Source organism: Canis lupus, chromosome 15, assembly GCF_048164855.1.
Source record: "Canis lupus baileyi chromosome 15, mCanLup2.hap1, whole genome shotgun sequence".
Lineage (NCBI taxonomy): Eukaryota > Metazoa > Chordata > Mammalia > Carnivora > Canidae > Canis > Canis lupus.
The window spans coordinates 19,361,327-19,383,693 of record NC_132852.1 but is presented as its reverse complement, the minus strand read 5'-3'; the positions used below and the strand labels follow the sequence as shown (position 1 = coordinate 19,383,693).

At 35.9% G+C, this 22,367-nt stretch overlaps 1 long non-coding RNA gene across 1 annotated transcript in view; it reads left to right on the top strand.

Moving 5' to 3' along the window:
- Nucleotides 1–21,170, top strand: part of LOC140605490 (uncharacterized) — a 216,019-nt gene extending 194,849 nt beyond the window's left edge. Inside the window, exon 5 of the long non-coding RNA XR_012008138.1 lies at nucleotides 21,118–21,170. This is a non-coding gene — a long non-coding RNA (uncharacterized lncRNA). The remainder of the gene's footprint in view (nucleotides 1–21,117) is intronic.
- Nucleotides 21,171–22,367: the final 1,197 nt, after the last annotated feature.

Sequence of the window (22,367 nt, the reverse complement as noted above, 5' to 3'; positions counted from 1 at the left end):
TGAAAAATGATGAGATCATGCTATATATATTAGGGAAAAACTTTCTGACTATCATACTCAATATTAAGGTAATTTCTTTTGTAAAAAGAAATGCTGTTTTATATTTTTCTCTCTTAAGTGAGAGATTGCCTATTTCCCACAAAAGAAATGTACTTTTGCTTTTATTCTTTGAATCTATATGATACTATATTCAGAAATACTTTTAGCATTATTTGGTTGAATGCATAAAGTCAGGAACATTTTCTTTTTCACCACTTATTCTACATGTATGTTTGATGAGATCCTTCTGTTTCTTATAAGCTGGGAAATAGTACTGCAGGGCTTGCTGTGAAGGATGACAAGTGAGTTACTGCAAGCCCGTGTGTACAAAATGATGGTTGTGGTTTTCCTGTAGGAGCTGCTTAGCTGAGAAGATGAAAATATGGTTAAATGGAGAAAGCTGCTGGATCCTGGAGATCAAAATGCAATCTACTATATGACTTGCATGCCTATATTAGAGTATTTGCTAATTTTCTTTCATCTTGGATCTTTGAATATTTGTGGTGGGAGTTTGGGAGAGGGCACAATCAAGAAAGTGGCTTTTTGTTTAATGTGTGTGATCATTGCAGTGATTGACATTAAACTTGACCCGTTTCTGTCTTATGAAATATCTTGTCTGTAGTATATATGTATAACAAGAGATGTCTGTGTAAGTGAATGGTGTGGTATGTACTACATGGTGATGTCGATTGCCTTCTAGTGTGTAACTCAACAATGTCATGACCATCTGAGCTCCCAGAGCAGCACTGCCTTACACATATTCTAAGCAATCGATTGTCCCTTTTCATTCCCAATTATTTCAATGTTTTTTTTTTCTTAGTGTAAACCAGAAGACTTGGTTCTAAAAAAAACAAAACAAATATATAAGTATATATATAAAACATAGATATGCAGTTTAAAACAAAAAGAAAGGGGCAGCCTGGGTGGCTCAACGGTTTAGCGCCACCTTCAGTCCAGGGTGTGATCCTGGAGACCCGGGATCAAGTCCCACGTTGGGTCCCTGCATGGAGCCTGCTTCTCCCTCTGCCTGTGTCTCTGCCTCTCTCTCTCTCTCTCTCTCTGAGTCTCTCATGAATAAATAAAATCTTAAAAAAAACCAAAAACAAAGAACATATCTACATGTTTGTGACTAGTGAACCCTTTCAGACCCTCTAACATAGGCAGGCAGACCAGGATGGTACAGGGACACAACATAAGTTGCTGTCTAAATTTGTGTTTTTTTTTCCTCTAAAATATCAGTAACTGGAGAAATTCCCAATTAACCTCTGTTATACTCCAACCCTGCTGATGAAACTTATTGTTACTCCTTTTTGGAAATATTGCTACGTGAAGAATCCTTTATATGTTCTGGATTTAGCATTATTAACTTACTGGGTAAGTTTGTAGCCAAAGTGAAAAAGGGCAAGAAAAATTATCTGTACATTAGATCCTGAAGGGATCCAAGTTTAATCCCAGGCTCCTAATAAAACCTGTAATAGAAAAACTGAGCTATACCATAAATTTCTTGTAGAATTCATCATCCAAGTAAGAATTTTTTTTTCTACTTTTGCCTCATTCCTGTGCTGAATGTCTTGGTTCAGAGAGAGATTGTGTCTACTCTAATAGATTTATTGCACAGTAATACGAATTGATGCTCTAGCAATGTCTGTTATCTTTGATTTTAGATTTATGCATTAGCTCCAATTTTTTAAAGTATTTTTTTCTTTCCCTCTGATGAGACGTATGATCTTTTCTAAGCTATCATATACATTTAGAGACACCAATGATCTCTAATAATGAATGGCAAGGGGCCCCAGATGCCTGATGAAACACTCCTTTCTGTGAAGAAGTAATAGCCATAGGCTAGAGAGCCAAATCTTCAGTTTTTCATCCTAAATTTCTGCTACTGAGATAAATTAGAAAGCATAATGAATCTGTTTCTAATAACCAAAAGGGTAATGAGTCTGTTTCTAATAAACATAGTTCTACAATAAAGCAAGAGCTAAATAAAATGCCAACTGAAATTATAATTATGACAAAACTTCCTCCTAAGAAAAGATGGATTGGATCATTTACAACCAATCTTTGGACACATTAAGGTTTTAAAACTGCCCAAATTCACCATAGAGATGTGAAGTCTTCAAACATTCGTGATTGACTTGCAACCTGGCAGCTTTGAACTCAAAGGTGCGCTACCTTTCAGGTGCAAGTTGCAAATTAAAATTGCAATTTGAGAAATAAAAGGTGTGTTTATAGTAAACAGGTGGCTTCTGTTCAAAAGAGAATTGCTGGGGACTTTTTTATGACCATGCTGATGCTGTGACATATTAAGTGGAGCTTGTCACTTTTCCATCTGGTCTAGACAACTGCTGGAGGCGGAACCCATTTAGAAAGTAGCACACACCATGCAGCTGCTCCTCAATGTCTCATAAATAAAGAACCCAATCATGGCTTCATTCTGCTTTATTAAACCCCCTTTATTGAGGAATGGGTCATTGTTCTCTTAGGCAATTGTCCACAGAGTGCAGCTTTTAAGGAGCTTGCTTTTGGACATGATCCTATAAAGATTAGTTTCGTGTTAAAAAAAATTGGGAAGTGTGTATTAGGTTTATATTTGTTTGATTATACTTTATCTAAATGACTATGCTTGATAAAAAGCCATTCCTTGGGAAGTGTAATGCCAATTTGTCTTAGAGAAACACTGCTGACTTGCTTTAATCTCCCCTTGGACAAACTTATCCTAGAGTTTTATCTCTAAAAGGAGCAATTTCAGTAGAATGCTCTGTTCTCTGCATATATCATTCCATTCATTTACTTATTGCTGTATTCCTTTTGCGATTCACAGATAAAAGAAGAACATTAAAAGCAAGGTACTATTTACTAGCTCTTGTCTGTTTTTCCCAGTAGGGAGTTTGATGCTTCATCAAATGAGATAATAGTGGAAAAACAGAAGAACATATTCTTTTTTGTAGTTATCAAACTATTTTATTTAAATAGTTTGCAAATCCTTAGGGTTTTGCTCTAAATCAAATGTCTTGCTATATAACAAGCTTGGTGGTTGAGAATTTTTTTCTTGCCTTAGGTCTGGATTATGTTCAAATCATTGTATAGATTAAATGACATTTAGTACATGTGATTTGTCTGCGAAATCCTTAATGTTAGGAAATTTTGACTTTTCTTGGCAGAACATTCTCATCTGTCATGATGTCACTGGCTGATAAAACACATGAAACCACCAAGTCTAATCATGTCTGTGGTTTTCCAATATGTTTGGTAGCAAAGGATCCAGTCCCTGTGTACTTTCAAATCTCACAGAATGTAGTGGGCAACAGGAGGTATATCTGTCACCAGGAAAACATTGAGGAACTCTTGAAGCATGCTGGTGTCTAACTTTCTCAGAAATTAAATAGTATAAGCTATCTTGAGAAGCCTTTCAAGGTCACTCATGAGTCTTTTCCCCTCATCCCTACCATATATCAATGTCAAAATGCAATGTGTTTAGGAAAGACATGCATTTTGGTGGAATAGACAAATGTCTTTGATTCTTTCCAGAAATTATGAGTCTGTAAAAATTTATTATCAAACTAATTAAACTAGTATATTCAATTCAATGAAGCAGAAGAACATGTTTCATGTTGTTATAGCTTCCTGAATTCTGAATAGAATGATATAAGCCATGAGTTTGAGACACTAGATGTGAAATTTGAGAGATCTTTGGGAGTTGAGGGAATCTTAAAGCCCTGTCATTTCAGCATCTACTCTTTAACAATTGAAAGCTTTAAACATCTCTTTGATAGACTGCTCTTATGAATGATGATCTTTGTTTCATTGTTCTCTAGGGAAAAATTGGTGAAATGTTGGCAGTACTCCACCACTCAGAATTAGTTTCCTCCCATGTTTGATAGTTTCATCATGATTTAGTCTAAGTAGCATGCAAATCTCTAAAAGATTTTTAAAACTATAAATACTTCCATTAGTACAGCTATTACATTGGTATTTTATGATAGTAGAGTAGCTTTTGAGCAATTATTAAAAAATTATAACTCTTTCTGTTTTTGAATGTGTTTGCATGATGCTGGCTTATCTCCTTTGACTATTATTCTCCACATCCTTGATATTTTAAAATGAGAACTAGAGAATTTAGGGAAATAAGTGACATTTGAATCTCTTTTCAAATTGAAGTTTATGACAGTGAAATGATGAAGAAGAGATTGGAATCGAGCAATTATCCACATAGCAGATGTCAAATAACAAAATCTAGCTATGTGGGTATGAATTTTTATTTGTTATAAAATGATAGATTTATAGCTAGAGATATATTCTCTTGTGAAGAATTCTTTCTAGAAACTGCTTTACAGGCTATGGAACAATTGGAGTACCTGGGTGGTGTAGTTGGTTCAGTATCCAGCTCTTTGTTTCAACTCATCTCAGGTTTTGATCTCAGGGTTGTGATCTTAGAGTACATGAGATCAAGCTCCACATTGGGCTCTGTGCTCAGTGCATAGTCTACTTGAAATTCTTCCTTTCCCTCTTCCCCTCCTGCTTGTGATCACTCTCTCTCTAAAATAAATAAATCTTTTAAAGAAAATAAAGAAAAGAGAACAATAGGTAGGGCAGTGCCCCACAGTTTTCAGAGGGACACTGCATAGAATATAGTCTCAGAACACACAAGGAAGCATTAAATTTTAATAAAGGAAAATGATCATGATATATTATGTAACATTAATACACATTGAGATGAAAATCATGATGATAATCTGTCAGCAGAGGGATATATATTTTTTTCTAGAATCTGATCTAAAAGGAACATGAGGTGGCAGATACAAATACATGTAGAACCAAAATGGACAGGTCATGATTGAGGGGCCATGCTGAGAGAAACCAAAGCGGAACTTTTGTGAGATAATAGTAGAGATTGCCTAGCTAGATGGAGGAGAAGCTTAATGCTTTCCTCATAGAGCTCACAAACAGAAAATACTATGCTGATGGCTGACCTCACATATTCACTTATCTCCTGGAAATTTTATTCTGCTAACACTGAACATGTGAGGAATGTTTGCCCTCCTTTTGACAATTTCATTGTTTGGGTAGTGAAAAAACTTAAGGACATTTCTCACACTTAACTAATGCTAATGAGAATTTTATGTTAAAATATAAATGATAAATATGTTGAGTGTCCATGGAATTTGCCTGGGGTAGGGTATGTTTAGACATATAACTTAGACCAGAAAATTGTCTTCAAAAGCTGGCAGTCTTTTAAAGGGAAAGGGAAATGAGAAGCATAACATTGGCAGTACAGTTGAAGATAATTCCAGGGAGGGGAAAAAAAGAGAGAGAAAGAGAAAGAAAGATGTAAAGAAATAAAAGTAACTGCATGGAGAACTTCCTATTAAATTAGACTTTAATTGTTATATATAGGTGAATGTAAATAAAAAACTTAAAGACTTATATAAAATCATGGTTAGATATTGTAAGAGTATCTGGAAATAAAAAACTCTAAGCAAAACTGGAGTTTGTGAAATATGTTAAGAATGATAAAAGGGCTTCTCAAGTCTGTTACAACAAAAACCCCTAAAATGGCCTAATGTAAATTGTTATCTTGTTTATGGGAGAAAAACAATATGTAGTGGTTTTAGTTGTCTCAGGCTAATATGACAAAACATCATAAACTGAGTGGTTTATCAGTAACAAATTTCTCACAGTTCTGGAGTCTGGAAGTCAGAGATCAGGGCACCAGCATGGTCAGATTCTGGTGAGGACCACTTCCTTGTTTGCAAGTAGTTCCCAGTTTTTCATATTATCATGTGATGGAGAAGCAGAGATATGAAATAAGCTCCCTTTATTCCCCTGTCCCTTCTCATCAGGGCCCCAATCCCATTCATAAGGGCTTTGCTTTCAAGAGCTAATTACTTTTTAATACCATCATATTGGGGGTTAGGATTTAAAATATGAATTTTGGGGAGACACAAACATTCAGTTCATAAAAGCAATAATTAAAATAAATAATTTTATTATATAATAAGTTAGAAGGTGATAAATGTTATGGTAAAACTAGAATGGGATCAAGAATAGAGATGAACAGGTACAATATTAAATAGGGTATCAGGATCGGTCTCATGAGTAGGTGATTTTTAAGTAAAGATTTAAGGTTGACAAGGAAATTAGTCATGCATATAAACAAGGGGAAGATCATTCTAGAAAACACTAGTGCAAAGACTCTACAATGGGAGCTCAGTGTGTTTGAGGTGCTGTCTGGAGTAGAGGAGTAACGGGGAGTACATGATGTGGTTAGGTGGTGGGGGGAAGGTGGAGAGGTAGTGGTGCGAGGGGAGAAGGAAAGACTTTGCTAAGTCCTTGGCACTTACTCTCAGTAAATTGGGAAGCTCTACCCACAAGAGTGGTGTAATTTTACTTAAGTTTTAAAAGAATCCCTCTGGATGGTATGTTGAAAGTAGATTTTAGTGCAGTTAGGATGACAGTAGGAAAAGTCAAAAGGCCTCAGAAGCCAAATGAGAATGGTAATTACTCAGACCAGGAAATATTGCAGCAGAGATGGTCACAATGTTGGGATAACAACTGTATTCTGAGTGGACAGCTTAAAGGACTATACGTGGGATAATTGAGCCCTGACTATGGAAGCTCATGCTCTTAATGTCTCTAGAGAAGCTCAACACCGCAACAGAGAAGCTTCTTATTAGGGGACCTTCTCTCATTATTTCAAAGAACTATTTGTATAATGAAGCTGGGCTTTTAGTTATTTGGCTGTAAGCATTCCATAAATTGCTGCTGTAGGGCTTGTGCCTTTTTATAGGGCATGCTCTCATCTTTACCTAACATGCCCTATAATATTGTCTATTCAGAGTCCAAGTCTCAGATTCAGTGACCATATATTAGTTTCCTATAAAGAGTCTTTCTCTCCTGGCCAGAGACACTAAGAGTGAGGATAAACCTTGAACTACCTAAGACATAGAATATACTGGAATCATTAGAGATGGATTTTAATTTTCTGGAATTAGAGAAGGGAAACAAATGCCAGTAGGAGGCTAAATGAGGAACCACAGGAAGAAATTGTATCAAGTATCCCATTAAGTTCAGAATATGGCTGACCACAATTATAGAAATTCAAATGACATACATGTACCTTGCTCTGTATTAAAATTTTGTAAATTAGAAATTCTGCTTCATTTATTTGCAATGCAATAGGCCAACAATTCAATCTTTTTGCTCTCTTTTTTCAGAAGGAAAAATAACATGATCTATGGTTTTTGAAATCACACAACAATTTTATTGTCTTAGTCTTTACCTGGCTTCAGATACTATTTTCAGTGTGAGAGTATATACTAATCTAAGCTGCCAGTGTTGTCAGCAGTAATGAATTTGAACTGTCAAGCACGAATTTTTTTTCCAAAAGTATCTCATTAGACTACCACAGTGTTTCTGTAATGAGTTCCTTCATACTAAATATCCATTATTTCAAATGACTATCAGAATGAAGCTCAAGAATTCAGGCATAAAGAAATGGAAAGAATCATTTTTGAAATTCTGTACCAACATCCTTGTTCTAGATTTAGTATGCACATATATAATCACAAATAAACTTAAAAGTATATGTGTGTACCTCTGGTTCCTTAAGAAGTTAAGAGGCTTGTTGAACTGTCTCTTTTTTTGGGTATCCCAGTACCAAAAAATTGAAAAAAAAATTTAAAAATTAAAAAAATTTTTTAAAGAAACCCTTATTAAATTGAATTTTTAACATTGTACTTTTATTTTGGTATTAAGATTGTTGGATACTATGCTTATTGCTAGAATCAGGACTTTTGTATCTTCTTCCAAAGTCCATTTTTTTGGGGTCACAATCAGTAGCCAATCTTATGCTCACTTATCATTCCCAGGTGGGACGTCAGGAGACATAATAAAAGATATGAAGGTAAATTCATTTATTCAATATATGTTTATTGGAGGCCTGTCATGCTAGGGGTACAGTAGAGAGGAAACAAATGTTCACTTTGAATAGGATTTAAATTGTAGTTAGCGAGAAGACAATAAAAATAAATGATTATATACTCTGTAAGGTAGTAATAAGTGCTATGAATAAGAATGGATCAACACGAGAGATTAGAGAGGGATGGAGGTGGGCAGTGCTATTTTATGTAGATAAGTAAATTGCATGCTCTTTATTAAACTTATTACAGAGACAACCAATTGCTCTGTAGATCTATAACCCTGATGAATTCTGCTGAATTCAGTTTAGTCACAAGAAATGGTTTTGTATGAACTACAAGCTAGACTAAATATTCTTCCTTTCCCATACACCTGACTGTGGAATTTGCCTGGCTTCTCAGTGTTGTATGAGACAAGATAAGAGCTCACTTTGATCATATCAAGAGATGAGAAGGGAGTTCCAAAATAGCATGGAATCAAAAGAAGCAAATAGCCATGATCTAAAAGTGGAATCCTATGAAAATAGTTCAGAGTACATACTGAATAAGCAAATAGTCTTCAACGTCTTTCCTCCTCCCTCTGAAAGCACCTCTCCAGCAGCATTCCCAGACCAGCTGGCTTTGACTTATGTCCCCTATGTTCTTCATAGTAGGATGTGGTGAGTTTGAGGTTGGGGTAAACCTTGAAATCTATTAGACTAATGGCTCTTAGATATCTGTGTGCCTAAGATTTTCTTAAGGACCTTATTCAAAGGTAGATTTACAAGTACCAGCAATAGATAATCTGCACTGGTAATTCTGGAATGCAAACAAAACACCAATGGCCCAGTACTTAAATTCCTTCACTTTACCTCAATCTAGGATCTTGGAATCAAGTTTACAAATCTGGCTGATAATAAGAATCACATTGAAGATTATTTTAAAAATTAATCTTCAGTTGAATACTTAAACCATATGCATCTGAACATTTAGAGATAAGGTTCAGATAATAAAGCTTTTAAAAAAATTTTTAATAAAGCTCCTCAGTTTTATTCCTCAGCATGGAGCGTCACCATTTTAGTGGTGTGAGAGGAAGGGTAATACAATATACAGCTGATAACCCTAAAGTAGCACTTGCTAATTGATGGCCCATATCCATATAACCAGAAATAAGTTAGAAAATACAGTCATAACAAAGCTGAAAACCCTTCAGTTAGGTATCCTCAGAAAAGTTGAAAAAGATTTTATACTTATAAACATTATATACAAAAATTAAAGATACAGAGAGTTAGAAAGAACTCTTGGCAATTTAAAAGGTAATTTCTAGGGACACCTGGGTGGCTCAGCAATTGAGTGTCTTCCTTTGGCTCAGGATGTGATCCTGGAGTCCCAGGATTGAGTCTCACATCAGGCTCCCTGCATGGAGCCTGCTTCTCTCTCTGCCTATGTCTCTACCTCTCTGTGTCTCTCATGAATAAATAAATAAAATCTTTAAAACAATGTAATTTCCAAAAAAATTAATAGAAGAGTTACAGTTTCAGTCCAGGAAAATCTCCTAGTACAGAGAAATGAAAGGGATTAGGGGAAGAAAATTTAAAAAAATAAATAAATAAAAGAGGATTAATCCAATAGATTCAACATTCAATTCATAGAAATTTCAAAAAAAAAAAAAGAGAAAATTAAGGGAAGAGAATAATAAAAGATGAAGAGGAAGAAAAACAAAAAAACATAATTTCTCAGAGTTCAGAGACAAATGAGACTTCAAGATGGAAAGGGAGAAAAAGGAGGGAAAAAATTCATACCGTGCACCAATTTATTTTTTAAAGATTTTGTTTGTTTGTTTGTTATTTATTTATTTATTTATTTATTTATTTATTTATTTATGAGAGACACAGAGAGAGAGGCAGAGACACAGGCAGATTGAGAAGCAGGCTCCCTCAAGGAGCCCGACGTAGGACTTGATCCTGGGACTTCAGGATCACGCCCTGGGCCAAAGGCAGGTGGTAAACTGTTGAGCCACCCAGGGATCCCTATGCACTGATTTTAAATAGAAAATTCTCAGGACATCCAGACAGGAGAGGGAAACCCAAAAAAAGCAAAACAAAACAAAACAAAATGACAAAACAGACCACTTACAAAGAAATAAGCATTTGGCTGGCATCAGACTTATCATTGGCAAAAATACATGGCAGCTGACAGTAGAGCGCATCCAAAGTTTGAGGGAAAATTCTTTGAAGCCCAGAATTTTGAAGATAGAAAACTATTCATTCTATATGACCGCAAAAAAAGATATTTTTAGTTGTTCAAGAACAATTCATTCTTGTAATACATCCATTTTTAGAAATGACAACCAGGCAAATGATTCTAACAGCCAAAGGGACAGAGATGGCAGATAAAAGGAAAGGGCAACCAAAGCCAGGATTCAAGTGATAAACAATTCCATGAAGAGAGCTGAGTAGCACACCTAGAAATTTTTGTTCTGTTGAATTTATTTAAGCTCCTATGGCTTGATTTGTCAGATGCAAGAGGTGATACTTTCCTACCAGCCAACATCTACATGGCAATCCATGACTATTCTAATTCTACTTCTTCCCATTCTGTATTTAATAATTTTATTAATTCTACTATCTTAATAGAGTTTATAATACCCACTGTTTAAAAGTTTTCATCGCCATAGACATATATTTAAAATGCATTATTTTAACCATTTTTCAGTGTACAATTCATTGCTTTAAATACAGTCACAGTGTACTTAACTATCACAACTCTCTATTTCTAAATTTTTTTCATCATTCCAGACAGGAATTCTGAAACCATTCAACAGTAGCTCTTCATTTCTCCCTGTCTCCAGCCACAGCCAACTCGAATCTATAAGCAAATGTTTTTTCTCTGTGCTTGATTTATTTTACTTAGCATGTTTTCAAGGTTATGCATATTGTAGTATGTGTCAGAACTTTATTCATTTTCATGGCTTAATAATTTCCCATTGTATGTATATACCACATATAAAAATTCTGTTCATCCATTGATGAACACTTAGACTTTTTTCACCTTACTGGCTCTTGTGAGTAATGCTGCAACAAACAATGATGTACAAGTACATAACAGAGTTTATGTCTCTATTTTCAAATATTTGGGGTATATACAGGTAGGAGTGGAAATGGTCAGTCATATGGTAATCCTATGTGTAACTTTTTGGGGAATCATCAAATTGTTTTTCACAGTAGCTAGATCGTATCACATCCCCACCCCATCCCAAATTTACAAGGGTTCTAATTTAACTGCATCCTTTTAATACTTGCTATTTTCTGTTTCTGGTTGTTGCTAGTGTTTGTTCAGCTTTAGCTGAGCCATCTTAGTAGATGTGAAGTTGTGAAGGGATATCTATTTGTGGTTTTGATTTGCATTTCTCTAAAGGCTGTTGATGTGATGATAATGTTGAACATCTTTTAATGTTCCCATTGGCCATTTGTGTGGCTTCTTTGAGAAATGTCTATCCTTTGCCCACTTTTTATTTATTTTTATTTTTATTTTTTTTAATTTTTTATTTATTTATGATAGTAACACAGAGAGAGAGAGAGAGAGAGAGAGGCAGAGACATAGGCAGAGGGAGAAGCAGGCTCCATGCACTGGGAGCCCGACGTGGGATTCGATCCCGGGTCTCCAGGATCACGCCCTGGGCCAAAGGCAGGCGCCAAACTGCTGCGCCACCCGGGGATCCCCCTTTGCCCACTTTTTAAGTGGGATGTCTGTCTTTTGCTGTTAAGTTGTAGAAAACCAGTTTTTTTTTTTTTTTTTTACTCTCATATACTTTTTTGAAGGTGAATTCTATAATTAAATATATTTGGTGCTTACTGAAGACATTTGTACATGAAACATCTCTTCATTTCATGATTTGTGAACCATATTGATAAATAGATTCTTCAGAATGGGCTGATGAATACAGTATTTCCTGAATTCTTATATATTCTTAACATTCTTCTCAGCGGCAAAATCTCAAGGATAATTTGGCTAGGTATAAAAAGTCCTCAGCTCATCTTTTCTTTCATTGAGAATATAAAAAATGTTGCTCCATTTTGTAGCATTTAATATTGTTGTCAATAATCTGATGCCAATTTGATTTTTTCTCCCTTTAAATAATATACATTTTTGACAGGGGTGCCTAGATGACAAAATCCAATTGTTATATTATGTTAAATATCATTATTAATATCCTGGTCAAATTTTCCAATTACTTGGTATAATTATCTATAGATTTAAGACTTTTCAGGACAGTTTTTCATATATATTTTTTTCTGTTCCATTTCTTTGGCTTTCTGTTTGATATTCCAAATATATTTATCTTTTTTTTCAATTTTTATCCTTGTCTTCTTCTATCTTCCTTACTGAATTTCCATGATGTGATTCATTCTTGAGCTTTTTAAAATTAAGTCATTATAAATTTGATTCTGTCTTAATCTTAATTATTTCATATGATCAATCAGTTCTCATTTCGTATCTTTGTCTAACTATTTCATTTCTGAGCTTATTGTGACTGTCCAATTATTTTCAAACTTCTATGATGTTCTTTATTTTAGCTCATTTTGCAATATTGTAATTATTCACATACTTTGTTCCTGTGGTTTTTTTTTTTTTTTTTGGTATGTTGCTATTTTCTTATACCTCCCTCTTTTCCCCCCCACACACTATGGCATAATAAGACAGACTTTCATGAGATATTTAGAGGAGATTCCTATGGAGGTGAGCAGGGGATGCACAGTAGGATAACTTCCTTAGATTTTAAGCTTTGAGGTTCCTCCCTCTCCTGTGAACATGGACGACTGAAATATATTTTTTTTTTCCTCTCTAGCCCTGATTTATTTCTCAGAGCTAAGTAAGGTTCAGGACAATGTCTCTATCTACTCTAGAGTTTTATGAACCTTGCCTTTCAAGACAGTGCCCTCAGGTTTAGATGTTATATTTTGTTATTTCAGTAGTTTCTATAATTTGTTTTCTCCACATCTCTTCCATTATTCATGCTCTAACCATTCTTGCTCTCTTACCTCTAGAGCTGTGCCCTGCACCATTGGATTTTTATTCCCAGTAGTTTTCCTTCAGGTTTTGGTTCTGTCCTTCTCAAGGTAGTATCTACTTGGTATTTTTGAATTTCTCCGTTACACTCCATGCCTTGATCCTCACAAATCTGGGTGTACTTTGGTTTTAATAGATTTTATTTTTTCCAAGCAGCTTTAAGTGCATAACAAAATTGAAAGGAAGGTATGGATTTCCCCTCTACCACCTGCCCTCACTCAATTGTTTGACCTCCCCCATGATTGAAAAGCCTCACCAGAATGGCACACATGTTACAACTGATGAACATACATTGACACATCATTATCACCCAGAGATCATAGTTTACATTGGGGTTCCCTTTGGAATTGTGCACATAAAATGACCTATATCCACCATTAAGGTAATACACAAAGTACCACTGCCTTAAAACTTCCTTGTGCTCTACCTTTCTCCTCAGCTCCCAACCCCTGACAACCATTTATCTTTTCCCTATTCCATAGTTTTGCCTTTTCTATAGCGTCACATACTTGGAATCACAAATTGTGTAGCTGTTTTCAGATAGACTTCTTTTGGTTAGTAAGTTTAAGTTTTCTCCATGTTTTTTCATGACTTGATAGCTAATTTTTTCAGTGTTGTAAATTATTCCATTATCTGGATGTATTACAGCTCATTTACCTTTCATCTACTGGAGGACATCTTGGTTTTTGCAAATTTTGGCAGTTATGAATAAAGCTACTATAAATATCTGTGTGTGAATTTTGGTTTGGGTAGATACCAAGTTTTTACCTTGTTTGGGTAGATACCAAGGAGCATAATTGCTGGATCATATAATATAAGTATGTTTGGTTTTGCAAGAAACTACCAAAATGTCTTTCAAAGTTTATATACTATTTTGCATTCCTATCAACAATGAATAAAAGTTCTCTTCTTACATCCTCACCAGCATTTGGTGGTGTCGTTGTTCTGTTTTGATCATTCTATTAGTTGTATGGAGGTTGTGTATAATTTTTTTCACTTACTGGAAAATTAGGGAATATTCCTCATTTTGTTGGTCATTCTCATGCTTTAGAAAGGGTTTAGGATGAGTATTAATTGACATTTTTTTTTCTTCTGGGGCTGAAAATAGTATCCTTTAACTGCCTCTTCTCCCGCCATAAAATATCTGACTTTGCCCAAGTCCTGTTGCTATGTCAACCACAACAATGAGCACTCTTGGACTTTGGGATATTTTCTATCAGTTATGTGGTCAAAGAGCTCATTTGTGCTATATTGTGTTTGCTTTACTTTGGTTTAAGTCCATTTTTTTAAATTTGTCTTTTAGAAAGATTTTGAGGAGATTGAAAAACTTCATCAGTGTCATGAACTTGTTATGGGAAGTTCCAAATGTGATGCTTAATTATTTAATGACATATATAATGTAGTTTTGTCTAATGTTTTACAGTAGTTATTTGAATGCACGTTATCTATTCAGAGCAATATATTATTCTTTTAGAGGAAAATGTCGCTTTTCATTTTCTGGTGCTCATCAAATGATAGGTCACTTAGGAACTTGAACATACTTAGTTATTCTCAAGGATTAAATCAATACTATCTCTTCTAACTAGTCATTGGCAATTCTGTTGTCATTTGTGTCTACACTTCATAAGCCAGATCTCTAACTACTCTATGTTTATAGCCTTCACATTTTTTGTTTAAATTTTTTTTTACCAATAGTAGAAAAACATTTTAATAAGTAGAAAGTTTTCATGGGTTTTTATATTTTCCGGTATAATTCTTAAAATTTTTTTTGGCATTGTCTTAAATTGTACTTCCTTCAGAGAATATAGATTTATTGTTATTTGGTGAAAGCTAAGAGATAAATCTGTAAAGTCTTCTCAACATTTTTACTGCTAAGAGTATATCATACATCACATTTCATTGAAACAAGACAGAGTTCAATATGGAAATTGTATTCTGAATGATTAAAAAACAGCAGTAAGATTCCACTAGGTAAACATTTTGTACTAACTGGTTTTTGTTTAATATCCATTTGAATTTGAAATTTTTTACATTTTTTCCATGATACATCTGGACATTTGAGCTCTATGGTTTTGCCTAAAATCTGTACGTATTAAACTGTCATTTATTTATTTTTAAATATTTTATTTATTTATTCATGAGAGACACAGAGAGAGAGAGAGGCAGAGACACAGGCAGAGGGAGAAGCAGGCTCCATGCAGGGGGCCCGATGTGGGACTCCATCCTGAGACTCCAGGATCACGCCCTGGGCGGAAGGCAGGCGCTAAGCCGCTGAGCCACCCAGGGATCCCTGTCATTTATTTTTGTATTTTAAAACTGTGAATTTCATTCTTGTGACTAAAATCTGAGTTTCTTATTATCTTGTAAATTAACTAAAACAGTTTCTGATTATGATCTCTTGAAGGGTTGTTAGCGTGTCTCATTGTTATCCAAAATATTCAGTATAATGTGTTGCCTTTTAGGGCAGCTGAAATTTCTTCTCCCTTCCTGCCTTTGTTTCCACTCCGGTCTGCTGAGCCCCTAAGAAAAGCTGTTTTGAATCCATCAGAATTCCTTCTATGAAGGAAACTGAACCAAACTTTCAATGATGTGGATATTAGAAATATATTTGACTCTATTGTTTTTATTTCTCTCCTTCCCTTTTGATATTTACCCTTGAGTTTCCTTTTCCTTATCTTTATAGTAGAAAAATCTAAAGCCACACTGTCCAGTAAGGTAGCGAATTAGCCATTTGTGGCTATTGAACATTTGGAATATAAGTAGTATTAATTAAGATGTGCTATGTATATAAAATCACACAGGGTTTCAAAGACAGTATGAAGAAAGAACATTATAGCATCTCACTAAATGTCATACAGAGATTACTAGTTGAAAATTGGGGATGTGGGATCTGTTGGGTTAAACATACCATTGAAATTAATTTCACTATTGCTTTTTATTTAGCACTAAAAAAATTTAAGCTCACATCTACAACTCACATTATATTTTTATTGGGCAGTGTGGATCAAGAAGGGCAAGAAAAACCTGCTTAAACTTGCACCTTGGGATCCCTGGGTGGCGCAGGGGATCCCTGGGTGGCGCAGCGGTTTAGCGCCTGCCTTTGGCCCAGGGCACGATCCTGGAGACCCGGGATCGAGTCCCACGTCGGGCTCCCAGTGCATGGAGCCTGCTTCTCCCTCTGCCTGTGTCTCTGCCTCTCTCTCTCTCTCCTGTGTGACTATCATAAATAAATTAATTAATTTAAAATATAAATAAATAAAAATAAAAAATAAAAAAAAATAAACTTGCACCTCAACAAAACTTTCCTCATTGTTCCACTTCCCTCAGGATGCCTCATTGTGACATCATAAAAGATTGTATATCAAGTATATTATCCTAAATTGTCTCCTTACTGTATTTATATGAAAATCTATGGCATTTTTAGGGGTTAATAGAAGATTGTGAGATGCAAATTCCAGCTGAATATGGTCTCATCACGTTATCATAAATGCACACAAAAGATTGTAACTATGTTCTGAGTTTTCTACTTAATGGGCAGAAACTGAAATGAATAGAATTGATTGGTCTTGGGATAGCAAACTCAGTCATAACATAATAGGCACAATTAAAATTTAAACTTTTATTCAGTATCGGTAACCCTGACCTTATTAACGAGTCCATTAGTAAGGACAAAGCCCCTTTTTTGTAATCATCTGAGTCTCAGTTTTCTTTCACAATTTCAATAACAGAGCTTTCCTGATCCAATAAATAAATGGTGGTAGTATAGAGATTAATATTAATGGTATTGCAAACCTATGATTCTATTTATACTCAATTTGTAAAAAGTAATAACAATCTTGGGGGTGAGGAAACATAAAACACACAAAAACCGGTAATTTTCTTTCTTTTTAAATCAGCAAGATGAAATGTCCAGAGGTGAGGGAATCTTTGTTGAATGAAAAGGCAAGTACAATGTGATAATGAAAGTATTCGGTTTAACATTTTATTTAAATCCTACATTCACATGCCAAACCTCAGGATCCAACTTTTCTTAACATTTTAGCACTTACTTTAAATGTGGTCTGATGCTGATGCTTCCAGGGAAAACAAAGAATAATAGAGCCATTAATAAGACACCTTTAGGTTCTGAAAAGATTCTGATATAGAGAAGGTCAAATATTACTTACAAATGGTCTAAGACATCTACACTAGAAACTAGGTATATCACTTGGAGATGTTATATGTTGTTACAATGAACTAAGAAACAGTGATTAAATCCATGTCTCTCCTTTGAGAGTTGTTATTGGTTGTGTTCAGTAAACATTAGAATTTCTTTTAAGTTTTTTGATTTTTTGACTAGCATGAAACGTACTTGAGATAACTGCTTTGAAAGTCCTTGCCTTCCCATGAAGGAAGAAACAAAGATATGTGAATTTACAGGAGGACTATAAACTAGGCGTATTAGTTTAGGACTTGTCATACTTTAGGAGGAATGTAAACTAGCTGAAATATCCAAAAGGAATTTGGACAAAGCAGTGGCTCCAAACAGGGTTCTTTGAACATTGTAGTACTGCCTGCTTCTGGCCTTTATTTAGAAATGTGCACGTGTGTTGTAGAAGGATCATTGTTTGGATACCACAATGAGCACAGGATGGCCACCAATACTTGGCGCATGCAGCCAGGGACACTAAAAATCCTACAGTGTGTGGGATAGTCCTCAATCATATAAATTTAAAGCCAAATTCTTACAATGTTCCCATTGAGATGCACTGTGAATGAAGATTTCAACCTACTCATCGGATTGGCCTTCACTTGACCTTCAAACTGCAAAAACAACTCAACAGTACTGAGCTTGTTTTACAACTGCTCCTCTCAGCTTCATGGATTCTTTTATGGAAAAAATTTAAATATAGTAAAATATTAGGACCTTAATCTATTCCTTATGCAGAAATTAGATTTGTCATGTTCTTTGGTAAAAGTGCAAAAAACTATGTATTAAAATAGAATTTTATTTTATTTTATTTTAAGATTTTTATTTATTTATTCATGAGAGACACACAGAGAGAGAGAAAAAGGCAGAGACACAGGTAGAGGGAGAAGCAGGCTCCATTCAGGGAGCCCAACGTGGGACTCGATCCCGAGTCTCCAGGATCACACCCTGAGCTAAACGTGGCACTAAACCGCTGAGCCACCCAGGCTGCCCTAAAGTAGCATTTTAAAGGTAAACATTTTCATATGCCTAATTTAAAAGTATTTTCCTATTTTTCTTCCTCTTTTTCCTCTTCCTTTCTTGCTTCCTTTGTATTTTCTTGCTACATAAGATAAACCCAGTTTTCAGTAATCTACATAAAAATAATTTTCTATAACTATAAATTTATGTCTTGTAAGTAAAATTGGTGCCTAGTTTTTTGAATACTGAGGTCTGTCCCAGCCATCTAGAAGATTGTGATGCCATGGACAGCATGGTTCAACCACGATGGAGGACATCCAGACAGCTTTAACTCACTCTCTAATGAACTGGTTCCTAATATGGGAGAAGGCCTCCTGGGACAGACTAATTGCTGGCTGGCTTGTGCTTTAGCTTGCTTGCACTTCTATTGACCCTCCCAGTGCTGTCATCTGTTTCATTCAAAAGCATCCTCCTAAAAAAAAAAAAAAAGCATCCTCCTTATCCCCTATGTCAGAACTATTGTTAACTGACTATATCATGCATGAGGTGCTGTTGGATGAGGCCTGTTTCTACCAGGTGGTCTCTGGGACTCCTGCCACCAAGTCTGAAGCAGAGGCCTGACAAGCCCATACAGAGTGTGATGAGAGGCTGATATATCAATAGGAGCTGGGGGCAGTGATAACATATTGTCTTAAATGGTGGGCTCTTGAGTCCTGTTTGCACTGGTCAGGCTAGAGTTCTCAAAGATAAAGATCCCAGGATCTTGTGTCTAGCAGGTGACTGGGGATAGATTATTTGGGGCAATCACCCAAACATCATTCAGGAAAGTAGCTCATTGACCTAAGGTTTTGCAGAAAGGCTGAGTTCTAGGTTACCACGAGAAAAATTAAAAATGATTACCCACTTTCTCATAAGAGTAGGGCAGGGATGGTAGAAGGGTAGTGACCTAGGCCTTCTACTATGCTGCTACTTGCCATGCTGCTGCTTGCTGCACTCTTGTGTGCTTTCCTGACCTCTAAGGCTATTGAGTTGTACATCATGGTGGCCAATTGTTCCAATACAGATGAGAAATAAAGGGGACAGGGAGAAGTATTTGGTAGTCCCATATTCTTTCCATTTAAGTGTTCTAGCCAATGTGCCTGAGCATTATCTAGTGCTACAGCTTACTACCATGCCCAAGGTCTTGAATCTTGTCACTACAGATCTTGACTACCCATACCTGGGCCATCGGCCAAATGACCTAATTGTGTGTGGGACCCTGATCCCAGGAAAATTGGCATTCCCAGAGAAAGTGAGGTTTTCCTTTTCTCCATAATGACCAAAATGGTCTGCCATTGGCACATGAAGACCAGATGAAGGCAAAAACAGAAAACTATGACTGCAACATGGCTAGGTACCCAAGACAGCAAAAGGGAAAAGAGGGAAGTCCTCTTGGCAGAAGATGGGATTGCAGCAGAGAACAGTGTCAATCTACTGGCCTCTGTGTTATGGATCCATTCTGCTTTGCCACTGTGCTACTTTAGATTCCATTGCAACAAAGATACTGATTCGGAGAATTACAGGGAAAACACGCATTGATCTATTGTACCCTGGCACAATGGAGGCATTCATTCAAGCCTAAGTCCAGGGTGCTTAAACCGTACAATTATTGCTGTAAGAGAGGCCCTTTACCCCAAGGATACTGCTTTTGGGCTATTTGGATGAATAAATTAATAAATATGAGCAGAGTAAGGACCTCCTCTCAGGTTTGTCCAGTGACAAAATGAGATGGGAGGGAATGAAAGAAAAGAAAGATTTAAATGAGAGAGAGGGATCCTATCTCCCCTACCAACAATAATATACCTATGTACATAATTCATGCTTATCATATTGACAGCTAGAGGTAAGAGAGTTCCATGATGTTAAATTGAAATTAATTGTGGAACATTGTGTAATTATAGAAAAATCTTCGTGTACATATTATTGGCCCTTATTAGCATTAGGTAAGTTAATAATAACTAATGTTTGTTCTATACATAGCATACGGCAGAAGAAGAATATGTGTTATTTCTCTAATACTTAATACTGTATGGAAAAGACTATTATTACTCACTGCCTCCAGTATAGATGTGATAAAGTCAAGGCCTAGCAAAATGTAATAATCTGCCCCCAAATTCCATGCTTAATAAGAAATAGAGGCAAGTCCCAACTTAAATCATCTGATTTCAGAGCTCATATATCTAGGTGCTCTGCTTGTGATTATGTGTAGTAGAGTGCCATGGAGCCAGGGTAGTTGGAGGAGACTATATGAAGAAAGACTCGAAGTCTCACTGAATTTTAAAATGGGGAACAGGGGAAACAAGACTCGGATTCAGACTCAGACTCGGAATGGACTCTAACTTAGACTCTACCCCGAGGCTGTCTCCCCCAGATTTTAAGAGAGCTAGCAGATTGGCTATAGGAATGATTAACTTTTGGAAGCAGAGAAAAACATGTTTACTTCAAAAGGTAAAAGAAGAGGCATTGACTCAAGGAGTGGGGAGCGGAGGAGCTGTATCTGGAGAACAATGTGGTCAAGAGTCAGTGTGCTGACTCAGGACCTCACCTCTCCCCAGTGTGCTGTGGACTGGATTTGGTTCTCAGATAAGCTCTACAGCTGGTTCCCCACAGTAGATCCTGTCACATGTGATGTAATGCAGTGCTTTTCTAGGCTGACAGACCAGGCTTTGACTAACGAGGATGAGGGAATTAGAGCATTTTGAAATGATTGTCTAGATAACTGTACTGAGACACTGCTTCTGATTTGTGCCCAAATAAATAAATTAACCACCATATAAGCCAAGCTCTAGGAATTTGATTCCTTTCTGGAAAAGAAGTGCACATCGAATGTGAGTATCTGTAGAGCATATCTGTTGGTGTTCTGGACATTGTACCAGACATTGGAAATAAAATGCCAAATAATCCATTTAATCTATCCTATAGCTTCCCACGTGATGGACTCTGACGGTGGCATACAGTTTCTCCTCTGATCAAGGTGGGTGAGTGCTACCAGTGATGGTGAACTGACTATTGCCCAGGGAGTTTGAGGGGGAAGACCACAGTTGTGTTTCCACACAGCTATGACGGTAACATTTGTAGGTGATACAAGTCCTCCTCCTTGTCAGAAACCACCCTCCGGGCTTATATACACTTCTGTGATTATAAACATTTCCTTCTTCCTCCATAATGTCTCTAAATTTGGCAAAAATGCAAATAAAGACGATTTTCCTGACACGTTAATTATATATTTCTGTTGAATGGAATCATCATTACTTGTTATACATTTAAAAATGTCTCCTAGTTTATAGAATATATTGGTTAATAATAACGAATTTGAACTATGTATATCTGTTACTCCATGATATACTCTACGAATTATTTCAAAACTTTTGCTGTTGTAAATTTTGTATTCTAGACTCATGCTGACTGCCATTTCTTCCCTCTAGCTTATATTAATTAGGCTACAAACATAGATGAATAAGGCAGCTAGTGAATCAAGACTCCTGGCATCATGTGAAGTAGAATAGTAAGTCAGTAACTGTAAGAATGAATACAAATTTATAAATTCAAGACCAAATTGTAAAACAACTCACAAATATCAACTAGACAGAAATATCTGAACTAAGGTGATTAAGTTCAGGTTGTTCCTATCTGGTTTATGTACAAATGAGAATGAAATTATTTACACGCCAAAGGTAGTTTCATAATTCTGACAGCAAAATCAATTGTTCTAGCAGGTGCTGAAAAAAATCTATGGCATCATGGGGTTCAAAGCTGATATCAAATCATAAATACAATAATCAAATGTGGAAGTGAACACAGCTTTAGAGAAATGTATAGGCATACCTCAGAGATATTATGAGTTCGGTTCCAGACCACCACAATAAAACAAGTATCTCAATAAACCAAGTCAAATGAGGTTTTTGGTTTCCTGGGGCATGTATAAGTTATGTGTACATTATATTGCAGCGTATTAAGTGTGCAATAGTATTATGTCATAGAACACAATGTAGATACTTTATTTTAAAAAACTGCTAAAAATGCTAACCATCATTTGTGCTTTTAGCAAGTTGTAATCTTTTTACTGGTCATGGATCTTGCCTCTAAGTTGATGGCTGCTGACTGATCAGGGTGGTGGTTGCTGAAGGTTGGGGTGGCTGAGGAAATTTTAAACAATAAGACCAAAATGAAGT